Source organism: Pezoporus wallicus, unplaced genomic scaffold (genome assembly GCF_028554395.1).
Source record: "Pezoporus wallicus isolate ANWC-B61680 ecotype Strahan unplaced genomic scaffold, APGP_CSIRO_Pwel_v1 contig_6155, whole genome shotgun sequence".
Taxonomy (NCBI): Eukaryota; Metazoa; Chordata; class Aves; order Psittaciformes; family Psittacidae; genus Pezoporus; species Pezoporus wallicus.
In genome coordinates, this window is record NW_026637610.1 from 479,092 (window position 1) to 493,763 (window position 14,672).

At 48.2% G+C, this 14,672-nt stretch overlaps 1 protein-coding gene across 3 annotated transcripts in view; it reads left to right on the forward strand.

Moving 5' to 3' along the window:
* Window positions 1-625: 625 nt before the first annotated feature.
* The window catches only part of RHBDF1 (rhomboid 5 homolog 1), a 37,205-nt gene continuing 23,158 nt past the window's right edge, over window positions 626-14,672 (forward strand). For 2 of the 3 annotated variants that reach the window (XM_057406549.1, XM_057406550.1), the window contains exon 1: window positions 626-963. The gene's annotated coding sequence lies outside the window, so the exon portion shown is untranslated. The remainder of the gene's footprint in view (window positions 964-14,672) is intronic. The other variant, XM_057406551.1, reaches the window with a different exon arrangement.

The window sequence follows — 14,672 nt, forward strand, 5'->3', positions numbered from 1 at the left end:
AGGATCCCAGGACAAAGGCGAGGACGGCTGAGCAATTGAGGTGGGAGGATGCCATCCAGAAGGGGAAAATGTTTAAGCTGGGAGGAAAGAAACAGTTTAGAGAAGGGATGATAAGCTAACCACATGACTGGAGGAGGAGGTGTGAAGAACTTGATGGGAAACACAGGACTAAGTGTGTGGGGGGAATGAGGCAAGGAACAGGTAAAGTACAGTGAAACAGCAAGGAAGAGCGAGGTGCAACCCTGCCGAGCATTAGCTGTGCTGTGCGACGGCAGCGCATGCCACCCCTGCGAGGCTCAGCCCGGAGAGCTCCCGTGGGTGCCAATGGGACAGGGGCAAGGCCTGGGAGCTCAGCAGTGCCTGTCCCTGCCGGCAGTACTGAGAGTGACTCCGGCCCGCGGCAGCCCGCACGGGGATCACCCCGGCTCCCCCCGGGCACAGCGCTCAGGGGCAGCAGACCTTCCAGCAGCCAAGAGAACAACCCCGCGGGCTCGGGGCTAACGGGACGGGAGCTGAACGCTACAGCTCGGCCGGAGGTCGGGGGCTACACGCCCCGCAGAGCGACGCCCACCACGAGGCGGACCCCGACCCCGCGGAGGGGAGGCGGGGGCCGCGGGTCGGGGCCGCGCTGCGGAGGCCGCGGGCGGGCCGGTGGCTTCCGCCCGGCGCAGCGCATTCCTCCGCCGTGAGTCAGGGCGGCGGCGAGGCGGTATGCGTCGTCCCGCGGCCCCGGGCGCTGGCAGCTCCCCGGCGGGACTCACGCCGCTAAACCCGGCACGGTTCCCGTCTCCTATTTGCATGCCGCGGCTGTGAATGGCGTGCCCGGCTGGCCGGCCCCTGGCACGGGGGAGGAGTCTCCGCGCCCTACACGGGCCGAGCTCGGCGGCGCCGGTCCCTTAAGCCGCACTGGGGGGCGGCCCGACCCGAGCGGCGGCTCGCCGCTGCGCTTCACCCGCATTCACGGTGAGTGCTGGACCGGGGAAGATGTGGGAACGGGGTTGGGGAAGTAGGCTCAGTACGGGGCTGGGGCTGCCCCGGGACACGGCGCACACGTGAGTGGCGGTTCTGTCCCGTCCCGTCCCGTTCCGCGGCCCGGCCGCCTCAGCCGCGGCTCGGCAGCCCCCTGCTGGTGGCCTGGCCGGGAGGGGCAGCCCCGCGGGACACCGAGGGCTGTCCCCTGCCTGGGACCGCGCTGCCTCAGCCGGGCAGGGAGCGGCCCTCGGTGAACCCCGGGGGCAAGGCCGGCGCCCTGAGGTGGCGGCCCCGGCCCCGGCCCCGGCCCCTGCCAGCAGCGGGAAGCTCTCGGATAGCTGCCCTCACCGGGCACCGTCGCCCACCCCGTAAAGTGAGGCTCAGCGGCCTTCACTGTGTCTCGGTGCCTCAGGTGGGAACCCGGCCCTGTCAGCCACAGGCAAGAAGGAGACCTGTGGGAGCTCGCTTTCCAGCTCATCCATGTTTCTTTGGTTGTTGGGAGTTTGGTGAGCCAATGTGTAGGTGAAGGTGCATGTCCATGGTGCATTCAGCTGGTCCTAGTCCACGCTGGAGCTGAAAGGCTTTTCCAACCCCTTACCTTGCCATGCATTCCCACCCGTGATGCTGGCACCGGTGTTTTGGCAGCTGCTTTGTGAGCAGATCCGGTGGAAAACATACTGGCTTTTATACGTGAAGGCTGGTTTTCCTCTGGATCGAGTCCCTGAACTGACTATTCACACTGTGCACTGCTGGCATGAAGCGGGGAATCACAGCAGCTTGTAAGTAAAGCTTTTGCAGGATTTCACCCTCAATGATGAGTCCTTTCGGGCTCCTCAGGGAGCAGCCTGTCCACACACACATAGTGAGGTGCCAGAGTGCCCCTTGTGTGTATTTTAACTTGTGCTTTTCTCTCGTGTAGCTTGGGAGAAGCTAGCAGCAGCAGCACAAATGGGTTTTGCTCAGTTCTTGTCCTTGTGCATTATGTGGTTCTGGCTGCTGATTCTCTTGCAGGTTGGCTTCATGGCACAGTGCACGGTGCTGGTCAGGGATGTCTCCAGGCTGGGTCTCAGAGCAAGCAGGAAGTTGTTTCCTTTCTTCCTGTTTTTGTCCCCATGGCTGCTAATTTCCTCTGGGAAGAAAGCTGTGTGTTCTGCAGCAAAGGAAAAAATAGGCACACGTAATGGGAAGGGACAAGGCAGCAAAGCTGAAAGTGATTCTGAATGAAGCATACAATGTGGAAGGAACACAGGGTGTTAACTGCAGCAATGCTGATAGAACAGCGAAGACAAGTAGCTGCCTTTGTGCCAGGGGTAAAAAGGGCTCACTTGTGCAGAGCTGGGGAGCAGACCCTTGGAAGGAGAACAGGGTTTTGACCCCAGTGCATGTATATGTGTTGCTCTCCAGCCCTTCTGTCTTGGTGGTGCAGGGTTTGCAAGAGGAGTTGATAACTTCTGTTATATCAGTTGATATAGTTGGAAGAACTTTCAGGTACCTCCTTCCTTCAAGTTTTGATTGTTAAAAGGACTTCACAAAAGGCCTCATCTGCCTGAAACTTCTCTGCTCTTTTTTTTTTTTTTTTTCCCCCCTGTGGCTCTAACAACAGCTACCACTCCTCCCTCCTCCTGCATCCCTCTTGTGTCCTTGGATCCTCGTGGCTACTGATGGGCAGCCCAGGTCTCCGCTGTGTGCACGCTCATGGGGACGCTGTGCTGTTCCTCAGCTGGAACCCTTCCACCCTCCCACGAGGGGCTGTGTATTTGGAATGAGGTCCCCAGCTTTGTTATGGTATCTGTGCTCATCAGCCCTGAGCCCCCCTGGAAGGCAGCAGCTGTCACGTGTGGTCGTGTGTCAGCAGTGTGCTGCTTCCGTGCGTTCCTATGAAAGGAGTTTAATGCTGCCCAGTGTAAAAGCAACTCCCACAAAACTAATTCTGCCCATGACAGGCCCTTCTTTTCTTTTCTTTTCTTTTCTTTTCTTTTCTTTTCTTTTCTTTTCTTTTCTTTTCTTTTCTTTTCTTTTCTTTTCTTTTCTTTTCTTTTCTTTTCTTTTCTTTTCTTTTCTTTTCTTTTCTTTTCTTTTCTTTTCTTTTCTTTTCTTTTCTTTTCTTTTCTTTTCTTTTCCTTTTCTCTTTTTTCTCTTTTCTTTCTTTCTTTTTTTTTTTTTTTTTAAGCAATACACTTGCAAGAGATCTGCCTACAAACTGGCTTTTCAGGTTCTGGGGAAAGCCATGGGCTGGCCCCTGTCTCAGGAATGTCTTACTCTGTGCTGGGTAGGCTTCAGCCGCAGCTTTGAATGTGGAGAGCACTGCTCACCCGCAGAGCAGAGCAGGCACCTCTTCAGCAAGCTCGTCCTTCCTGTGGCTTGGTGCTGAGAACACGTGGCCCTGACGTGTCACCTCAGTCGGGGGTTAATGTCCCGTGGAAGGGGCCAGCACCTCCTCAGATGTCTCGTTTCACTTTTGTGACGGGGACTGCATTGAGGCTGTAGCTAAGTGAGGTCTTAAGGCAGGATTGGGAATTTCTTTTGGGGTCATCAGTCGTGTTCCTCTGGAATCCAGCCTCGGAGAGTAGCCAGCAAGTCCCAGCATGTTCCCCCGACAGAGGCAGGGTCTGCTGAGTGTGGCATGATAGGACAGTTTATTCTGGGCACAGAGCCCTCATGCTCGGATATAATTAGTGAAAGTTTGATTCCATTCAGTGTGTTGGATCTCCCTCCAGTGCAAACACAGCCTGGTTAGTGCTGAAGGCCCTAGATGGGCAACAAGACCAGGAGTCCCAGGTTGTTTTCCATTTAGTGTATCCAGCAAAGAGGTTGGCAGAGCACCCATGAGCTGCTGTGGATGCTGCCTGCTGAGTGGGACTGGCTGTGAGCTGAAGATCCTGATGTTTCTCTGTCTATATCTCTAGAGCTTTAATCCAGCAGAACGCTTTGATAAGATTCTTCCCTTGTGATTGCTGCCTTTTTCCCTTAGTTATCTTTGCAGGCATCCTGTGGGGACCATGTGCCATTCTCAGAGGTTCCAGCGCTAGTTATGACCCAACATGACACTTCTGTTAATTTCTTTTCCTGCAGCCATCTGCCTGTTGCCAGTATACAGCTAGTTTCAGTAGAAATACTTAAACTCAAGGATGGGTTCGTTCCTTAACATGTTCCCTGAGCTCAGAAATGGATTAATTTTCTTTCTTTTCAGCTGAAGGGGTACTGGGCTCCAAGTCTAACTTTATCATCATCTTGTTGGAATGAAGTGGACTTGTAGTGCACAGATCTTGCACTGTTATTTAGCCTTGGAAGGAAATGAATCTATTATTTCCCATGTTCAGGCTGGCAACTCTATTCCTGTGTCCTTGAAGAACCTCAGACTGGCTTAGTGTGTGATGTGTGCTCTTGTCATCCAGGCCTGCTTGTATGGAGTGACAGAGACCCTCGCTTCAACATAGCTCAAGGGGCGGGCAAGGCTTCCCTGCCAGCCTCCCTGTTTTCACAGGCAGGATTGACTGAGCCCTTGGGAAGATCTAGGGGCAACCCTGAGAGAGGGAGATTTCCACAGGGAGCAGTGGGAATTGTGTCTATGCTGAGATTGCCTGTTGTGTCCTTGTTAGCTGAACTTCAGGGGTTTCTGGTTTCTTATTCCTTTTTTTTTGGGTCCTGCTCATCTAGCTGCTGTCCAGGGCTGGTTGAAGCCCTTAAGATCACATCTCTCATACCTGTTGTTTTAGTCCATGGTGCTGTCGGAACGAGGAAGTATTTGGGGATTTGTTTGTTTTTTTTAATGTTTGTTGGGAAAATGCCAAATGAGCAAATAGTAGCTGAATTAAAAAAAAAAAAAAAAATCTGAACTATAGTAAAATCCTTTTGAGTAATGACCAGTGGCTGTTTGTTGCTTGGTGAAGGTGGAGAGCTTATTCTTCATGTTAATCTTTATTGTTAAATCTCCTAAAGCTATAGACTGCAAGTTTCATTGGTTGTGTGCTGTGTTTGCTGCAGAGATAGCAAATGTCAGATTAACATAAGGCTTGTTCTTGCTGAAATTTCCTTTGGGTGCACTCTTCAGCTCTGTTAGATAAACCATTTGTTTCAACTATAATGAAATCTACTTTTTGCATAGCATAGAAATGTTAGAACTATTGTGATATAGACCTGGTCTCAAATTCTGGGGCCTTTAGCAACAAACAGATCTTGCCTTAGTAATCTGAGCATCTCTAAAACAGTAATTATTAAAGGAAATGTAATTTCTTCTCAGTGAACTAAGAAGTATCATTGCAAAATACTTCCCTGGCACAATACAGCGTTCCCAGGGGGAGAAGAGATATCAAGACATGCCCAGTCTTGCCTTTTCTGGAAAGCCTACCTTTGCCACCTCCTCCTCTTCCTGTTTCCACTTCACTGAGAGACAGCCCCTTACTCTGCTGGTCAGCAGTGGTCCTGCTTTGAAGGTTGTTGGGTTCCTTTTTCCTTTAAAAAGGAACAATCCATATGAGGTCATCCTGAAGCTGTGCAGGATGCAGCTTTTACTGTTCTACAGGTCCAGCACTTGTCTTTGACTTGGTGAAAGTTATAACAGCCTGAATTTTAAAATCTTGAGGGCTCAGACAGCTCAGTTGACAAATACTTCCCTGTTTCAGCAGTTATTGCCCTGTAGCAATCAGCGCATGGGTGGTATGTTTCTCTGTTGCTTGAGTTCAAAGCCCAGTGCTTTAAAGTGGACTGCAGAAGACAGCAGGCTGAGTTGTTTTGCCAAAAGGTGTGAGTGTACCTTCCTTTTCTCTGACTGCTCTGGGACTGTGATTTCAGGGAGAACAGTGAGACAGACCATGCCATTCACTTGGATTGAAGAAGTATGGTTCACTTGGATTTTTTTCTAACACAGCATTAGAATCATGATTATTTCCATTTGTGTTATAAAATGAGTTGGTGCATTGGGCATGCACCAATGCACACATGTGTACCCACACCTGCAGAGCAAGACAAGCTCTTCCTGCAACTGCTTGCCAGTTAGACAAAGTAGGAGATAGCATGTGGCCAGCTGCTGAGCACTAGCAGGAGGGAATTAGAGCATTAGAGTGGCAGGGTAGCTCTCCTGTGTGCTGGTTAATCAGCTAATGCTTAGGAAGAGCAGCTCCAGTCAAACCAGCTCTGGTCTGAGTCCTTGGCTATTTAATTGTTCCTTTGAAGGATCTCCATTGAGCATCATTGCTGTGGGCACTGCTGGTGGATGCAGGCTTATTTTCTCACTTGGATCCAGGAGAACAGAACTATGGTTGAGTTGGAGAAAGCATATGTGTGACGGTGAGTGAAGATGCTCTGAATTTCAAAGAAACATGCAAAGAGAGCTAGCCTGAATGGCTTCCATCCTTCCTGAGTATAAAGTCTGTCTTCTGGTGGCTCCAGTGTTTGTTATTGTTATTTCCTCTTAAGATTTTTTTAGATTGCTATTCAGAGTGGTTTTATGTAACTTTCCATAGGAAATGTTGTCATTTGTGGCAGTTTTGATCTCTTTTGCCAGTGAGACCTTTTCACTTAGCACAACAGTGATTCTTAGCTGCTTTTAGTACCATGACTCTGCCATAGAGGTTGGGTGGCTTTTCGTCTAGGATAATTTTTGGTTTGGGGTATTGTGATCTTTTTAGGGGAGGTTGCTAGTTTTGGCAGTTGCTTTTCCGTCAGTGTTTATTGATGTCATATTTTGTAAATGGACAGTGTAATCAGTAAGAGGCATTCATTACTTTACCAAAAAAAATGGCTCTTGAGGTAGGCGCACAGGCACCAACTCTCCCAAAAGCAACCAGAGCCAGTGTTTACTGGTGTCTTAAGAGTCAAACCAGTTCCTAGCTTTCCTTGTGTCCTTGACCCTTATGGTACTTATGTTGAATAGGAGAGTTGGTGGAAAAAAAAATTACAATTGCAGAATTTCAAAGAGAAATGATACCTTTGTTAAAATACAGTGGTAGGATTTTGTCAGCTTTGTCTTCTGTTTTCTAATGTGGGGTCATGACAAAATTGACCAGCGCAAATTTTTGCCCTGATAAAAGCATTTTTGTGAATCTTTCTTTGCTGTATAATTGAGGCAGTGACATGGACCAATGTGTCCCTGGTACTTGTGGATCAGCCAGTATTGTACAGTGCATCTTTTTCACTAGTAGTGAGAATAAATCTGGAACAGCGGCTTCTGGAGGTCCACTGAATTGTTGCAGTGAGTTAAATGTGCACTGAAATAGTTTCTGTGATCACTCTTTCCTTCTTCTTTGTTAACAAGGAGCTGCAGAACGTGTAGACCCAGGCAGGGTACTAAGACAGCTGTGTTTTGAGGCTGTTGGGGACCCTAGCGCAAAGGGCTCTGCTGGCTCAGCACAAGCACTACTAACCCAGCAGGCAGCTGTGGTTACCTCTGAATAGGGCGCAAGAACAAGGCTTGCGTAGGTGATCCTTCCTCTACATATACTTCCAGTGCTGGCAGTCAGCTGTTTATAATTGGAATTGTTAATATTTGACTTGTTAATGTGATTATACTTGTTATCCATTCTGGCTACATTCACTGTGGCACTGAACCAGCTGTAGTATCCTGGCTTTTTGCATAGGCATGCTGAGATGCATCAGCCATCTGGTAGCTGGTAATGTATCTAGGTGGAAACCAGCTCCTTTTGAGGACCAGGCAGTGCTGACTTCTGTAAGGAATGGAAGTGCTGCTCAGTGCTGGCTTCTTGTCCCCTGTGCTTGATGTACTGTCACTGAAGCTCTTAGTAGGTATTGTCATCAGTCCCTGCCCAGATGTAGCCTGTAAGTGGCATACTGTGACCGGAGTGTTCGCATGTGGCTGCCTGAAATGTGGCTATCATGTGGTGGCAGGCTGGTGTTCTCTGCAAAGCTGCGGGGTGTGTTCATGGAGAAGCACAAACAGGATGAAGATGCCAGAGTACTCCAGGTTTTCCATTGCTTTCTCCACATTGTTGATTATATTTTATGCTCAGACTGTTCCCCTTGCTGGTGTCTAGGTAGGTTGTATCTCTGTTGTATGCTAACTGTGCATCACCTGGGCCCTGCATGGGTTCTGGTGCACCGGCATGCTGTCTAGTGCTGTGAACCTGCTTCTGTCATCTGTGTCACACGTGCTTAGGAGATGGAAAAGGCAGCCCCTCTGCCCAGTCTGCTTTACTTAGCTCACTTCCACCTCATTCCTTTGTGGGTGTCACAGGCCATAGGTGAGCAAGGGAAATTCATCCTCTGGGAACTCTTTTATGGAAACTGTCCATGCAGGAAGCTTGGCTGTCAGCTCTAGAGAAATCTGTGGATGGTTTGGATGTTCTTCCCATTTAATGACCCCCTGGTGATGTAGTACTATTTCTGCTGCACTCAATACCTGTACTGAGGGTACTCCTCAGATTATTTAAGCCTGAAGAGGTGCAAAACCTCCCACCTGCCTTGTAGCGTGATGGGAAGCTAACAATTACCAAGTGTGAGGTTTTGGCTGTGTTTTCATGACAGCTTTAAACTGTGCTGGCTGGAGAAGCTGTCCAGTCATTTGGCTCCAGCTGCTCTTTCTGTTCCTGCTTCTTTCCCTTTCCTTTTGCTGGCACAAGTGTTTGTGGAGCCATGTGGTGACTTGGATGAGGGAAGAAGCTTGTGCTGGAGCAAACTTTGCTGAGTCTTCTTTGCTGAGCTAGTATGTATTGGTTCCCAATGTGGATCACCCAACAGCTGCAGGGATGCTTGTGCCAGCAGGAGTGGGCAGCACAGGCTGGGGCACTGCTTTTTCCTGTTGGTTCGCATCTCTTTCAAGTGGCTGTGACAACTTTATAGCTTGAATTTTGAGCATCAGCTTCTGTGTTCTTGTTACTATTCTGCTCTTTGCTGCAAATAAAGGGGCTGGAAGATCAGAGTCTGTTGTCTGTGTGTTTGCAGGCTGAAGTTGGGGGTTGTCTTTTACCTGTACTTGGAGAAGTTCAACTACAGATCTGGGCATTAAGAAGGACCAGAAGAGTTTTTTGTTTTTTTTTTTTTAACCCTCTTCTATATGAGGGCACCAGATGTGGGTACCCTTCAGGTCCCATTGTGAAGCTGCTTTGAAAGCTTTTAATGCTGGCATTCCAGTAGGAGCTAATTTATGGTTGATGTCCATCATGACCCGCATCTTTTTCTGAAAATGAAGAAAATTGGTAGCTCAAAGGGACATCGTGTTTTCCTGTTCATGGGATTGGCTTTCATACATTCAGACTTCGCTGGCAGATGTTTTTATTGCCTGTATTTAAAGCCCTCTGGCTTAGTATATAGCTGAACCTTCTCCAAGTTCAGTGGGTCCCAGGTTGAAGCTTTGCACTCCTGATGTGCCTCTTGCATATCAGTACCATTCTACAAGGCTTTGCATGACATCCAAACCCTTAGGGTTTTTTCTAACATAACTTCCAATTTCCTGTCTAGGGGTCTGCCTGACCTCTTGCATGCCAGGAAGTTTCCACTGGTGTTTCTCAGCTAATTAAACTAAGTGGTTCATGATGAGATCCCTCACTGCTGCCTTGGTTACTTGGGTAGCCACTGAAGTTAAAGACCTTCCCTATATCATTTACTCCACCATAGTGGGTTCCTGCTGGTGCAGCTCTGTTTTAGTGCTTGTGTGCTGCTTTTCCAGTATGTACTTGCATGCTGGTTTTATGACCACCTGCTCAAGTGTGTATCTCCTGTTCTAGCTCTTTCTAGAGCACTGGTTGAAGACAGAGCTGTCGGGAGGAAGACTGTGATGCCTTTTAATTCATCCTCTGCAAGGCGAAGGCCTCTGTTCTGTTGGAGCCTGCTCAAAGGCTGTTACTATCCCAGATCAATTTCTTCCATGTTTTACTTTGACGTAAAGTGTGAAAGACTTGGGTAGGGTCAGGCTTTTCCAATGTGGCCTGCAGAAAAACTATGTCTTTTAGTAAGAGGTTGGCTATTCCCCAGTCCTCCTGTCTGGTCCCTCTCCAGAGGAGAGTGCAAGGTCTCAGTGTGCTGCATGCCTCTTGGTGGGGGAAAATACAGTTCCCCAAGCACCAATTTACTAGGCTGGGGATGGAGGAGGCCTGGGACCAGCGGCTCGGGCTATAGTTTGATTTCGGTATGATTTATTATGCAGAGTTATCACTGAATAGGCTGGTCTTACCCTTCTTCTCTCAGGTTGCACAGAACTTATCTGAAATTGTCTGAGCTTCTTCAGGATGCCAGATCAAGAGGGAATAATTAACGGGGGTTAATTTTGTGTTGGTAAAACACCTTGAAGTGGCTCACTGGAGTAAGGCAAGACTGCTTTTTGGGAAGCAGCTAGCTGTCAAATTGGTTTGCTTTCAAGCAGAAAGCAGAGCCTTGGGGAACTGTTGCCTGTGTGATTTGGTGCAGGCTGTTGTAGGCAGCATCAGTCTCTACCATCACTCAAGCAGCACTTGCGCACAGAAGAGGGCAGTGAGAGGGGTGGTGGGCAGTGTATGGGAATGGCAGTCCTTCCAGCTCCCTGCTGTGCAGGGCTGAAAGGGCAGTGTGTCTGCCTAGCCCACTGCCAGGCTTGTGCTCAGATTGTGGATTGCTCAGACCCCAGCTTCTTCTTGGCAGCTTGTGGGTTTGCAAAACCTCATGGCATGTCCTCTGAGCTCAGCAGCGAGGGTCAGGAAAGCAAGAGAGAGCCCTGCATGGGGCCAATGTCAGAGCAGTGCTGATGGCCTTGTTTCATTTCCCAGGTAGTTTCTTAGGGTAGCACATGGTGGTGGCCTCAGTCAAAGCCTGGGTGTTGCTGTGCCCTTGATAGCTCTCAAAGAGTGTAGGGTCACAGGCCTTTTCTACCTTCCCCGTCCCTGCTGGCCCTCAGCCCCTCCACTGGCTTGTTTTGAAGGTCTGCCTCCAGCCTGTTGTTCGAGATACTGTATGTAACTTGCCGGGTCTAATCCATGCTAGATGGTTTTATTGGCAGCCACGAGACTGAAACCCCACTGCTCCTCTTCTGCTTGGACTTCCTGCCTTTTCTCTGCAGTGCCAGCAGAAATCCTTATGCAGAGAGAGGCACAGCCAGAGCCTGATGCCTCCTCTGGCTCACTCTGTCTGAGAACACATTTAGGGTCTTAGTTTCTTTGCTGTCTCTCCAGCCAGATGCTTGCTGGTGTGCCCCAACCAGAATAGCTGCATGGGCAGACTCCTTCATGTCCCCAGGTACACAGGATGTGCCTGGAACTCTGCATAGCAGGCACTGCAAATACAGCTGTTGCAGTGATTGGTGTTTTAGAAATGGAGGAAAACAGCTGGAAGTGAAGATGGGATTGCAGCGGAATAGCCCTCGTGTCTGTTACCTCCTGAGGGTGTCTTTAAGAACATGCACATGCAGTGCTGGAAAGGGGCAAATGATGTTGGGAAAAGCAGATGATGTGCTTTGTGTACTAGGGTTGAATTAAATGTTTGTTTTGTTTTTCATTTGGAATGGTTTTGGGGTTTTATTTGGTTTTTTTTTTTAGAAAAGCTTTATTTTAAATGGGAATGACAGTAAAATGGAAATTTTGGAAGAAAAAAATCAATATGGGAATAGCTTCAGTTGTCTGTTTAAATGGAAGGATGGTCTGTGTTTGAAATGACTGTGCAAATCGCTGCATGTATTTGAGACGCCTGTCAGTTTTAGGAGCATGCTCAGGCTTCTGTACAAGACTTTTCCTTCTCTGTTTGGGTCAGTGGATTTCACTAAGCAGCTTTTCTTGATCATGTGCCGGCTTTGGAATTTAATGCGCTCTCCCTTTTTGAGCCTGACCCAGAGCACAGTGGATTTGGCTTTTGTTTTGGTACTGTGACCTTGCTTTGGCATGGAGCTTTTGAAGATGACTTTCCCAGAGTATCTGCAATATACAATTTTTTTTTTTCCTCTTGTTTATTTTAATTGAAATGGACTTCATTAGTCATTTGTGTGCTGTTACCAGGGCTGTACACACAGCTGCTCAGTGAAAAGAAGCTACATCTGCACATGCCATGTGTTCGGCCTGTGAGCTGGAGAAGAGTTTGTGTTTCTGGATTCCTCAGTTTTGTGATGCTGAGGGAACAGCTTCTGAGCTGACTGAGCAGTGTAGGTAGTGGCACCAGGACTGGGACTGTGACAGCACTGGGAAGAGAAGTCTAGGCAGGTATTGGACCATTCCATGTCTTCCCATCTCTTCAGACAGTCCCCTTACCCATGTCTCTAATGGCTCTTGTGTGGTTTTAGTAATAGTGGAGACTTCTCTCTCAGTGCCACTTGCTGGAATTGCTACCCTGAGGGTTTACAAAAGTTGAGTTTCAAGTCCCAGTGACAGTTCACGAAAGCTTGAAAGCTTGAACATTTCCACCTACCCAGGATGGAGATATTTAGCTGATGTCTGGGTTGATGGAGCATTTTCTGGCTTTGGGCAATGCTGCAAACCACAAGCACAGGTGAGAGGTCTGGAACAGCTCCTGTCCAAGCACTGAGCAGCTGGATGTAGATCACACTGTATTTGTGAGAAGAGAGGATGGTAGGGGGGGCATAGAAGAGATCTGCAAAGTCGGGATTGGCATGGAGAAAGAGGATAGGGAAAAGCAGTTCACTCTTCTAGCCCAGGAGCTGTGGAGCATCAAGTGACCCCAGGAAATGGCAGACAGAGACAAACTGAAGGAGACGGCTTGTCACATAGCATGTGTTTCAGCTGTGGAACTCACAGTTAAGAATGCAGTTAAGAATACAAAAAGTTTGCTTGGGTTAAAAATGACTTGGATAAATTGTGGAAGAAAAGTCATTGGATAGATATGAAGATGGATACAGAACTGTTAAATGCAAAGATGTCTCTGGCACAAGAAGCCTCTGAGTTATTCATAGCACATACCATGACTCTGTCCTGTGAGATGACTGTCGAGTAATCCTGTACTCTGTGCCCATTGTCAAGCATCTTCTGTTGGAAATGAGATACTGGTGTTGGATGGATACTTGGCCTGACCTTGCATGGCTGTGCTGTGTATGTTCCTATCCTGCTGCTGTCAGTGACTTCTTGAAGACACTTGCTAGGACAGTACTGACAAATTGGGACTGGGGATATGGAACCATTCAAATGAAATAGGTGTCAGTGCAGTTGACTTTGAAACAAAGCCCATTGGTCCTATTAAATACATGGACACTGTATCCTGAAACACTATCCCCTAAAAATAAGCAAGGAGTTAGTGTGAAACTCAGCATATGCTTTTAGTGCAGTGCTGAGACAGAAATTAGGTGACTGTAGCACTCTGAGCGAGGACCAGGTGTAATAAGGAGTGTTATCTGCCTTGTAAAGGTTTATGTTCAACTGTCCAGCTGTACATCTGTGTACACAGCTATCCCTCTATGTACAGCTAGTCTATATGTCTGTGTGTGCAGCTGGATCCACATTCAGTCTTTTAGAGACCTGCCTCTTGTGTCCATACCCCAGTCTCTTGTTGCCTGGGTCAAAGGCAGTTGGTGGCATGTGCTGTGGCCATGTTTTCACAGTGTGCAGAGAATCAGGCCCTGCTAGAGAAGTGCTGCAAGTTTAATCTGAAGTGTTTGAAAGGCTTATTTCTTGGCCATTCCCAATGCGCAGATGTAGTTGAAAATGCTGAACTGCTCTGCCTTCATTGCAGTCTCATTGGGAAATAAACATTTTAGTAAGTAAAAATGTCAAACTGGTAAAAGGATTTGCTCCTGAGTTAAGTACTCTGCAGTCACCCTTGAAACTCACCTGGTTTTTAAATAGTGAGTGCACTTACACAACTATTATATATGTATTTTGATGCTTTGCTATTTAAAGAACTCTTCAACTGCTGACGTTGGGAGAAAGCAGTCTGTTGCTCTGTCAGCTATGTGAGTTTCATCTTGAGATCTTCTTGCCTAAGGAGCAAAGCTGAGTCAGCTTTGGGGATAATCATAAAGCCATGGGCTTGACCCCAAGTGCATGTATGCTCTGTCCTCTTCTTTGGAAGTGTACACTGCTGGAGATCCCCATGCACTAGTCTGCAGGGGATGCAATGAAGCCAGTGTGATGGATACATGGACTGAAGGGGGACTGAAGACAGATTTCATTGCGAAGTCTTTCACAGAGTGCAGCATTGTTGTGACAGCTTTTGGCAGTACAGGAGTGATTCATTCATTGCCTTCCTGGCTCGGCCTTGCTGTTTGATAGAGCTGCAAAACTCGTACCAGTTTGTATGCTTTACTCCCAAAGCACCTGCTCACAAAGGCAGCTCTGTAGGTGGACAGGAAGGAAGTTGAGCAATGCCTACTCATTGAAGAGATGCTGGAAAAAGAACTGTGCTAGTTCTGAGGCTCTGAATTTGCCCTTGAAGGCACAGAAAGTAAGCTCTTGAGTTGTGTCATGATGGTCATGTGTAAAATAGGTTGTGTTTGATCATGCTAGAATGGTGGCTCTGTCTCTCTTGGCTGGTCTCGGATTAGAGCCTCCCAGGAAGATGTGGTGTTCATGATCCTCATGGGTAAATGCTGAGCTCTATGCATTGCACCAGCAGGAATCTTCATGTGTGAAAAATCTGCTTTGCTTTCTGACCTCACCATGAAGACAAGTTTGTCCATTTTGTATGCAAGACTGAAAGCTGTCTGGTAGTGGATTTACTCTTCCCAAGAGCAGGCAGGAGTTCTGCATATACTCTCACTGTTCTCATCTTATAGGAGGTTAGAACAGATGCATTTGGTTACCCCTGCGGCTAGGGGTGGAGGGAAGGAAGGAATTGTGTCC